Here is a 10,391-nt window from a genome sequence, read left to right as displayed (position 1 = left end):
CATTAAAGGCAGGGCCACACAGTCCAAGATTATTACATTCACATGGGAAGCCTGGAATCAAATCGTATCAACATGATTGGAAGGGAGTGAACAGGGTAATTTGGGACTTGGCATGTGGGTTTGCTTACCACAAAGTAATAATAATAATAATGATAATAATAATAATGGAATTTGTTAAGCGCTTACTATGTGCCAAGCACTGTTCTAAGCACTGGGGTAGATACAAAGTAATCAGGTTGTCCCACGTGGGGCTCACAGTCTTCATTCCCATTTTATAGATGAGGGAACAAAGGCACAGAGAAGTTAAGTGACTTGTCCAAGGTCACACAGCAGACAAGTGGCAGAGCTGGAATTAGAACCCATGACCTTTGACTCTCAAGCCCGTGGTCTTTCTGCTAAGCCACACTGCTTCCACCTTAACATCTCCTAAGGAAGCTAAGAACCAGGACCACAATCAACTGCCCCACACCAAGCTTCCTGGTCCCATGATGCCCAGGGGCAGTCCTAATTGTGGACTAACTTTGGACTGAAGTTAGGAGAAGAAATCCTTTCCATTATGATCTTCTCCCTCAGGGGGAGATTCCCCTCAGTATTCCTGCTGGATGGGCCCTTGACTACAACATCTCTTGGGATTTCATATTTAATAACAAAGAACATTCGAGATTTAAAATGTTTAGCCCCAAAGATACCAAACCATGACTCTCTAGGCCCTTCAAACAACTGATCAAACTTGAAATTTTCATAGCACTCCACCTGAAACTCTGTAGGAAATGTTGCTTCATAAAAATCGAGGGACCCATCATTTCCACAAATAAAACTCAAAATAGCTTCCTAAATGTTACTGAAACAATTCTATCTAACATCATGGTTTCTGACATTTTTGATTCAACTTCCCAATTAATCTTAACAATGGTAGACAAGAATGGTATTCAAACCCTTGACATCTGACCTATCCATTCAGTTTAGTAGATCAGATTTTAAAATGTTAAATCATTTGTGTTCCCCAAAGGTTTGGCTTCTCTTTATTAACATGGGGTGAAGTTAGTTTGCTTGAAGGCTGCCAGATGAATAGCACAGAAGATCACTTACCTATGGATCAGCTATTGTTGAAACCTTTTCCCATTAGCTAAAAACTGTCAGAAAAGGTATAGGAAGAAGCAATTATAAGAAGTTTTCATATTAAATCCATAAGGAGCTAAACAAAAAAAAAATCACTTCATATTAACACCCAAGAAAGCTTTAGGCCTTTCTCAGTATAGCCTCGGTTTTCCATTCTCTTCAACCCTAGCATCAACTATTCATTTTCAAAATTCCAGAACCTATTTCCTTAGACAACCTCAGACAAATATATCAAAATTATCCAAACAAATAAGAGCTGCTAAACAAAAAGTACAATATCTATAAAAGCTCAATAAATCATCTGGAATTCCTTCAGGGTCATTAAATAGTGATAGTTGAACAATTCACATCATAATGACAAACTAATTCAAATAAAATATCATTGCAAATCTATAGCAGATAGATGTGGTTCATATACTTCGATTTATGGACAGATGATGTAGATTTTTTTCTTCTAGAAATATAGCCAGAAGTATTTTGCTGAAAATGGAAATCAAATATTATTGTCAGTAGTGCTAACACAGAAGCTGAGAAAACAACAAAAAAAACTTTCAGGAAAACTTCAGCCAGTAGAATGCAGTTTTATCTTTCTTATTTTCTTATTCTGTCAACCTTATACTGTTAATAATTTCTCAGCAACAATGTTTCTAAACATTGCTTTGATTCCCAATTTCTATAATAGACAGTTTTGCCTGTAAACCCAGGAAATGATACTACCACTAATAATTATGGTATTTGTTAAGTGCTTACTATGTGCCAACCACTGTTCTAAGTGCTGGGGTAGATACAGGGTAATCAGGTTGTCCCACATGGAGCTCACACTTTTAATCCCCATTTTACAGATAAGGTAACTTAGGGTCAGAGACGTTAAGTGATTTGCCCAAGGTCACACAGCAGACAAGTGGTAGAGCCAGGACTAGAAATCATGTCCTCTGACTCCCAAGCCTGTGCTCTTTCCACAAAGCCATCATGATTTAGGACATAGAGAGATATACTGTTGTAGAAAATTAAAACTAATCATTAGTAAACCTAATACTGGGGAGGACAGTATATCAGTAGGCATATTTGAAAAAAGTGCAAATACTTTAAGAATATGGAAAGGAATTTGGAAAAGATAATGAGCCCTAGACTCTATTCTGAGATCCAGAAAGGCCAACCCCATGTCTTCTGCAGCTTGGAAAAATCCATCACAGCTGATTCAAACAGAGACTCTATGCCATATTGACCTTTGGGCATCTCCTGTGAGTACCATTTAGTTATCTTTTAGTTGCTTCCCAATTGCCCACTGCTATGTCACAATGCTTGAGTTACTGTTTTGTGTATTTATCAGGGAAGTAGCTCCATTCCTTCCCTGTTAGACCAGCAATCACTTTAAGAATAAGTTATTTCCTTTCATTTATTGAACATCATTGTTAAGATTAATTGGGACAGGAAAGCTAATAGCCATGGGAATCATAGCGTGTTGCTACAGACAAACTAACCTAGGGTGTGGCAAACAGGTGACAAATATATCTCCTTGAACAGAAGCCTTAGAGAAAACAAGATAACAAAGGGTAGATTTTAAAGCAGCAGCTGGCACTATAATTAACAAATCCATCCACATGGCGAAGGGCAGTCTTTCCTGGCATATACCGTAGAACTGATTACGAGTTATGCAATAGTCTTTTCATCTAACCAATACCCAAGGATAGGATTTCATTGTCAGGAGAATTATTTTTGAATATGAAAGACAGTTATATCATTAAATAATTCAAATATACTTTATATGATTATGAGAGGCACCATGGTCTAGTAGAAGGACCATGGACCTGAGAGTCAGGGAACCTGAATTCTAATTTGGACTCCAAAACATCTGCTATGTGAACTTGGGCAAGTCTCTTGAATGAGATTAAGACTGTGAACCCCATGTTCGACAGAAACTGTAACCAACCCGATTATCTTGTATCTACCTCAATGCTTACTACAGTAATAATAATGATGGTATTTGTTAAGGGCTTACTATGGGCCAAGCACTGTCCTAAGTGTTGGGTTTGATATAACGTAATGAGGTTCTCCCACGTGGGGCTTACAGTCTTAATCCCCATTTTACAGATGAGGTGACTGAGGCACAGAGAGGTTAAGTGACTTGCCCAATGTCACACAGCTGATAAATGGCAGAGCTGGGAAAAGAACCCACACCCTCTGACTCCCAAGTCCGTGCTCTTTCCACTAAGCCATGCTGCTGCTCACATAGTAAGAGTACTATGTACTTGGCACATAGTAAGCACATAACAAATACCACAAGAAATGATATAGTTACTTGGGGTAAGTATAATAACTTCAGTTTGAACCCACCATGGTAAGGTATGTTGTCAGATTTCATCAGCACTGGGTAAAAATTTTAAAAAATGTTTTCAAATTTGGAAAAAAAAAAGTATTTAATAGGAAAGATTTAATCATAGAAAATTTTCATTATACACTGCTTTTATGGGATATTTTATTGAATATCTCAGTAAACAAAATTATTCAGGGTTTTCATTGGCTTTTGGATATTCCTAGCCAGGTGCAGTGATCTGGATATTCATTTAAGCTCTTTACTTTCAAATGTGCAACAGAGTTGGGACTGCAGATATTCTGTGGAAAGAAGAATGTATAGTTCAAAAATTGGATCATTCTGTTAGCAGTGGGATAACTGGTCACCTTTGTTATATGTTGAATTCTTCTTGCTCTGATTCATCTTATCAAAAGTAAACAAGATACAATACTTTTCCTCATCTTGACTCATATTTTTAGGTGGGCAGAACAACAAAACCATGCTTAAATATTGTTTACACTCAATTTCCCCATAGGCACAATTAGATTTATTTACATCAAAGAGCTATTTCTCTAAGAGCCCTTAACCAATTGCTAATGAAATGAAATAATTCCTCAACTTCAGAAATGAAAGAAGTAGCTTCCTGGGGAAAAGGCATTTTTACAGTGTCCGGTAAATGGGCAGAGAGCCTATAGCTGGACCTGAATGACACTGGAACATGTGATGACTCACAGTTACATCAGGTTCCAAATAGCCATCTGATCGTTTTGATAATGAAACCTTATCTTGGTGTTAATTGATAGTTCATTAACTTTAAGAGCTCGTGGGCCTGGATATGTCAGTAAGGGTGACAAATCAAATGTATATACTAGGCAACTTCTAGGTAATCTGTCTGTTCCAAGGAAGAGTTCAACATTACAAAAAAGCATCAATATTCCTAAAACAAGGGTGTGAAATGGAAAATACCTTTCCACTTCCCCTAATTTGATAGCCTGTTAAATCAAATAATTTTGTTCTCATAACTTATACAATATAAAGTTCTTAGAGGGTGGGGTTTTTTTGCAATACTTAAATAGGGCTTTGGGGGTAGTTTCCACTAAGATATACACACACACTAGAATACTAAAAAGACCTTAAAAAGTAGGATTAACATTATGCCATATATGTTTTATGTTTAGAATTTTATGAAATCTGAGTATATTTTATTAAATTTCTGGCAGTTGCCCAAGTATGGATTTAAGAGAATGAAGGTCTACTTCCCAGACTATTGTGAGAGTTAAATATGAAGCCTCAGCAAAGCCAAGAATGAAATATTGTCATTTCCTTTCCGAAGTGGGTTATTTAAGCACAGAGAATTGTGATTGCAATGGAATAATTTACCAAATTAATAATTGAATGCAATATACCAAGGTAAGTCAATATGCATCTAAAAGCAAATAGCTAATGGTATTTCCACACAGTCGAATGTTTATTTTTACTTATAATATTTTTTTCCATCAGTGCCTTCATGATTAGATTATATTTTAAAGACAAAACGGAGATTAGGCCAAACTACCACTATGAGAAAACCACTCACTCTCTCTCCTCTTCCATCCAAAGCTTTCTTTTCATTTAATTCCCCAGAATCTTTCTTTACAGCATTATTTCATTCTAGGTGACTTCTTCCATTTCTATCTACTTCCTGTCTCTTCATCTTCCTATTTTAATCCTTATGGTTTCATGAACCACATTGCCTCCCATTCTTTCAGATGCCCCTTATAACCTCCCTTCCATTCAAACATTTGTTTCTTCATAGGTCTTTTTAGAGCCTTAGCTTCTACTTAAACTTTCTTTTAACCCACAATCCTATTTTACCCACTCCATTCCCAATTTTTCTCTTCCCAATTCATTCACAACTCTTGCTCTGATTGTTTTCTATCCTACCCATTCCTTGCTTATCTCCTTACTCTCTTTCTCCATAGAGAATCATTTATGCTTTCCTACTATGAAAAAACTTACCCATCATCCTTAGACAACTGCTTGTCCGTTCTTTCTATTGCCTCAATTAATCAATGATATCTATTGAGAACTCCTACTTAGGTTGTGAGCCACATGCACTTAGATCTGTCCTTGACATGTAGTAATTGCTTAACAAATATAAGAATAATAATACTGACAATATAATTAATAATAATAACAATAATAATACTTAATGTGAGCCTCCGGATTAAATGATTGGAAAAGTACAGCTTGAGCAAGACATGCATCATCCTTCCCTCAAGGAGCTCAAAATCCACTGGGGGAGAAAGGCAGGCAAAAATCATTACAAATAGAGTGAGCAGGAAGAAGATCAAGGATATAACCAGAAGTTGTTTGCTATACAATAATTGTGGTATTATTATTATTACTATATCAGAATGAAATAGAAGAATTAGTAATTGAATTTACAAATGAAAATCCAAATAAAACAAGCATAAACACAAGGGTACTAAGGCTAAGAAAATGAAATGCCTAAGTGTTATGGGTGGCTGTTGAGTTGATGTGACCAAGGTGTTGTGACATATTCAGAGAAGGCTTCCTGAAGAATGTGAGGTTTTCAATGAGCTTTGAATTAATAATGGTAGTTAATAATGGTGCTTGTTAAGTGCTTATCATATGCCATGCCCTATATAAAGCTATGGGGGTAGACACAAGATAATTATGCAGGAAACAATCTCTGTCCCATACAGGGATCAGAGGAGGGAGTATGATTTAATCTCTATTTTACAAATGAGGAAACAGAGGCACAGAGAAGTCAAGTGATTTGCCCAAGGTCATGCAGCAGACAAGTGGCTGAGCCAGGATTAGAAATCAAGTCACTTGACTTCCAGACCCATGCTTTTTCCACTAGACTATGCTGCTTTGAAGATAGGCAGAACTCCTGTTTGGGGGATTTAAGGGCAGGTAGGAGCTCTAGACCAGGAGAATAGTGAGAGTAAGGGATCAGAGGCAGGAATCTCTGAAGTTCAGATAGAAGATTTGATTAAGAGCAATGCAGAGTGCAAATTGGGAAAGAGTAGGGGATGAGGAAAACCAATCTATAAATTATAGAGAACAATTAGAGAACCTTAAAGTTGATGGTGAAGAATTATTGGATATGGAATGAGATGGACGGACATTGCAGATTTTGAGGAGTGAAGAGATATGTGTCGAGTAACACCTCAAAAAGATTAGCTGTGCATCAGGAAACAGTATAAATTGGAGTGGGGAGAAGTTGTAGGCAGTAGGCCAACAAAGAAGCTGATTCAGCAGTTTAACCATGCTATGACCGTGGATGAGAATAGTAGCTGTTTGAGCGGAGAGGAAGGGCTGAAGCTGGGAAATGTTTTGTAGGCAGAATCGGTAGGATTTAGCAGGAATTTGAATGTGAGAGCTGAAAGATAGCAAGGAATCCATGATGACAATAAGGTTTTGCATTTGAGGGACAGGAAGGATAATGGCATTATCAATAAAATCAATTGATCATATATATTGAGTGCTTACTGTTCAGTCCGGAGAGAAAATGGTGGCCGCAGGGTCCCGGGTGGCGAGGGCTGTGGAGCAGCGGCTGCTGTGGGCTGCTTAGCCCCGCTTACCATGGGGAGGCAGAGGCGGAGGCGGGTGTCCAGCACAGAAAAAGAAGTGTTACCAAGATTAGAGACATGTACCTCCAATTAGATTGAACCTGAATTCCTGTTTGTAATCAGTAAACAAGAGAATATTACATGTAACATGTAAATAATATAATTAAACAATTAAAGCACTCACTTACCTCCTCCTACCTCACCTCGCTCCTTTACCTTCTACAACCCAGCCTGCCTCAGTCTCACTGCCAAACCCTAGCCCATGCCCTGCCTCTGGTCTGGAATGCCTTCCTTCCTCAAATCCTAAAGACAGTGACTTTCCCCCCCTTCAAAACTTTATTGAAGGCACATCTCCTTCAAGAGGCCTTCTCAGACTAAGTCCCTTCCTTCCTCTTCTCCCACTGCCTTCTATATCGCCCTAATTTGCTCCCTTAGTTTTTCTCCCCTCCCAGTTCCATAGCGCTTACGTACATATCTGCCATTTATTTATTTGTACGGATGTCTGTCTCCCCCTCTAGATTATAAACTCATGGAGGGCAGGAAATATGTCTATTTTTGTATTGTACTTTCCCAAGCGTTTAGTACAGTGCTCTGCACAGAGTAAGCGCTCAAATACAACTGAATGAATGAATGAATGAATACTGTGTGCAGGGCACTCTACTAAGTGCTTGGGAAAGTACAATATAACAGAGTTGGTAGACATGTTCCCTAGAAGTAATAATGTTGGTATTTGTTAAGCGCTTACTATGTGCCAAGCACTGTTCTAAGAGCTGGGGTAGATACAAGGTAATCTGGCTGTCCCACTTAGGGCTCACAGTCTCCATCCCCATTTTACAAATGAGATAACTGAGGCACAGAGAAGTTAAGTGACTTGCCCAAGGTCACACAGCTGACAAGTGGCGGAGCAGAGATTAGAACCCATGACCTCTGACTCCCAAGCCCGTGCTTTTTCCACTAAGCCACGTGATGTTTTCCTCTCTATCATGAATAAATGGAACCCTTTGATTCAGCTTCTGTGGAATTTTCATTATGCCAAAGGTTTATAAAAGGGCAACCACTATGTGCAAGGGAAGAGAACAGTTTCTGAATGAGGCCTAAAGAGATAAATGAGCCAAGAGAAGGAGAGTTGAAATTTACAGTAGTCTTGAAGGTATAGGCAGGGCAGAGGCTCTACAAAGCTAATCATAGATCAAGATTAGAGACAGCCAGTGTAGAATTCAAAAGTCTTCTTCTCCACCTCTCCCACTAGCCCACCTTGATCTTCACTTTTTTATAGTATTTATAAAGCACTTATTATGTACCCAGGCACAATACTAAACACTGGGGTACGTAAAAGATAATCAGGTTGGATTATTCCTGTTCCTGTCCCACATAGGGCTCACAGTCTTAATCCCCATTTTACAGATGAGATTACTGAGGCACAGAGAAGTTAAGTGACTTGCCCAAGGTCACAGGACAGACAGGTGGCAGAGCTGGGATTAAAATCCAGCTTTTCTGACTCCTAGGCCTGTGCTCTTTCCTTTTGCTCACGGTGCTTCACTTTCTCAAAGACAGGACCTACATGATTTTGACTATTGTAACCTTGATTTGACATTATTATTATCTTTAAGAAAGCTGTCTTCAAACATGTAATCATAACCATTCCTTTCATTTGCCGGTCAAGTTTAGATTTGATCCATATTGATTGCATGGTACTATCTTGAGCTTTATATCACATATCATATCCCATATTTCACATTAATTCCTCAGTGATGTGATGAGAAACAATACATCATGTCGAAGAATCACTAATTATCAACTCCACATTGTTGATTGATGAGTCATTACAACTTCCCTGTAAACTTGATAAAGCACTGACTAAGTTGTTGTTGGCCATAAAATTTCTAACCTGTTGATTAACTTTGGGCAGTTCTGCCCCAATTGATATTAATGAGAGAAGGCCATATAAGCTATCATTTATATTCAAGTTGAATCATGCAACAGCTGTATGAAGTTGATTTTGGTGGTAGCTGTGCCCACCCAGGCCCAAGTCAGTCAGCTGGTGACAAATCCTTTATGTTATTTGATCTGTGGATTAAATGACCATGACTATCCTCCAAAAAGCACAAGCCCCTAGTCAAAGAACTTTAAACTCAGAATATTTCCTGTTACAAAACTCACATTAGAAAATGAAAAATAAGTGAAGATGGGAAGAGAACTGGAAGCAAAAAATTGAAACATTAGGAAAAAAACACATTAGCATGACTTTTGGGATGGATCAATAGTTTAACCAACCCAAAGTTATCACTGATAAGATCTATTGAGAATCTGCTGTCTGTAGAACGATACTGAACTCAGTATTCTGGCACCAGTTGTGTCCCCATTGGATAACTGATTTACCCACTCTTTAGCCCATCCATTAATATTTATTGAGTGAGACTATTAGTGATGGTAATAGTAATAATATTTACTACTAATAATAATAATGTTGGTATTTGTTAAGCGCTTACTATGTGCCAAGCACTGTTCTAAGCACTGGGGTAGACACAGGGGAATCAGGTTGTCCCACGTGGGGCTCACAGTCTTAATCCCCATTTTATAGATGAGGTAACTGAGGCACCAAGAAGTTAAGTGACTTGCCCAAAGTCACACAGCTGACAAGTAGCCGAGCCGGGATTCGAACCCATGACTTCTGACTCCAAAGCCCGTGCTCTTTCCACTGAGCCACACTGCATACCAAGCACTTACTATGTACAGAGCACCATACTAAGTGCTAGGAAAAAAAAACGCATGGGTGAGAATGAGACACAGCACCTGGTCCTCCTGGGACTCACAGTCTAAGATTAAGTTGGGGAGGGTCAGGTCAACAGACATAATAGGAAAGATTGAATAATAAAATTGCAAAAACAACATAAGGCAAAGTTCATAGTCCAATATATCCTATGGCAAAGGAGTCCAATAAGGGCCCAGGGTTGCTGCCATCTAGTTCATTCATAGTCTTGTCCAACCAAACCCTCCCCAGTTTAGTGGGGTATGGCTTAAGATGTTAAGTATAGTGCTTCACACACTTCAAATTTATCCTTTCCTGCCTTAACTCTGCCCTCTCCTCCGCCAGGCAAAGCTTCTTCTCCTCCCTCATCGACACCCATGCCCGTCACCCCCGCCGATTGTTCCGGACCTTTAACTCTCTCCTTAGGCCCCCTGTTCCTCCCCCTCCCCCATCTCTCACCCCCAATGATCTGGCCACCTATTTCCTCACGAAAATCAACACGATCAGGTCTGAGCTCCCCAAAGTCACCCCTCCGCCTCTCCCCTCCCCCCCACCAACCCCCTCCCCTACTTTCCCATCCTTCCCTGCAGTATCCTCAGAGGAGATCTCCTCCCTCCTCGCAAGTGCCACCCCCTCACCTGCGCCTCGG

At 39.2% G+C, this 10,391-nt stretch overlaps 1 long non-coding RNA gene across 1 annotated transcript; it reads right to left on the bottom strand.

Annotated features, from left to right (window-relative positions):
• Nucleotides 1-3,587: 3,587 nt before the first annotated feature.
• Nucleotides 3,588-7,017, bottom strand: LOC120638664. The gene is made up of 3 exons (XR_005660505.1): nt 6,914-7,017; nt 5,601-5,687; nt 3,588-3,732 (listed from the first exon to the last, which is right to left on the bottom strand). It is a non-coding gene; the product is annotated as an uncharacterized LOC120638664 (long non-coding RNA).
• Nucleotides 7,018-10,391: the final 3,374 nt, after the last annotated feature.

This window comes from Ornithorhynchus anatinus, chromosome 10, assembly GCF_004115215.2.
Source record: "Ornithorhynchus anatinus isolate Pmale09 chromosome 10, mOrnAna1.pri.v4, whole genome shotgun sequence".
In the NCBI taxonomy this organism is placed as follows: Eukaryota; Metazoa; Chordata; class Mammalia; order Monotremata; family Ornithorhynchidae; genus Ornithorhynchus; species Ornithorhynchus anatinus.
This window is presented reverse-complemented; position numbering and strand designations above follow the sequence as displayed.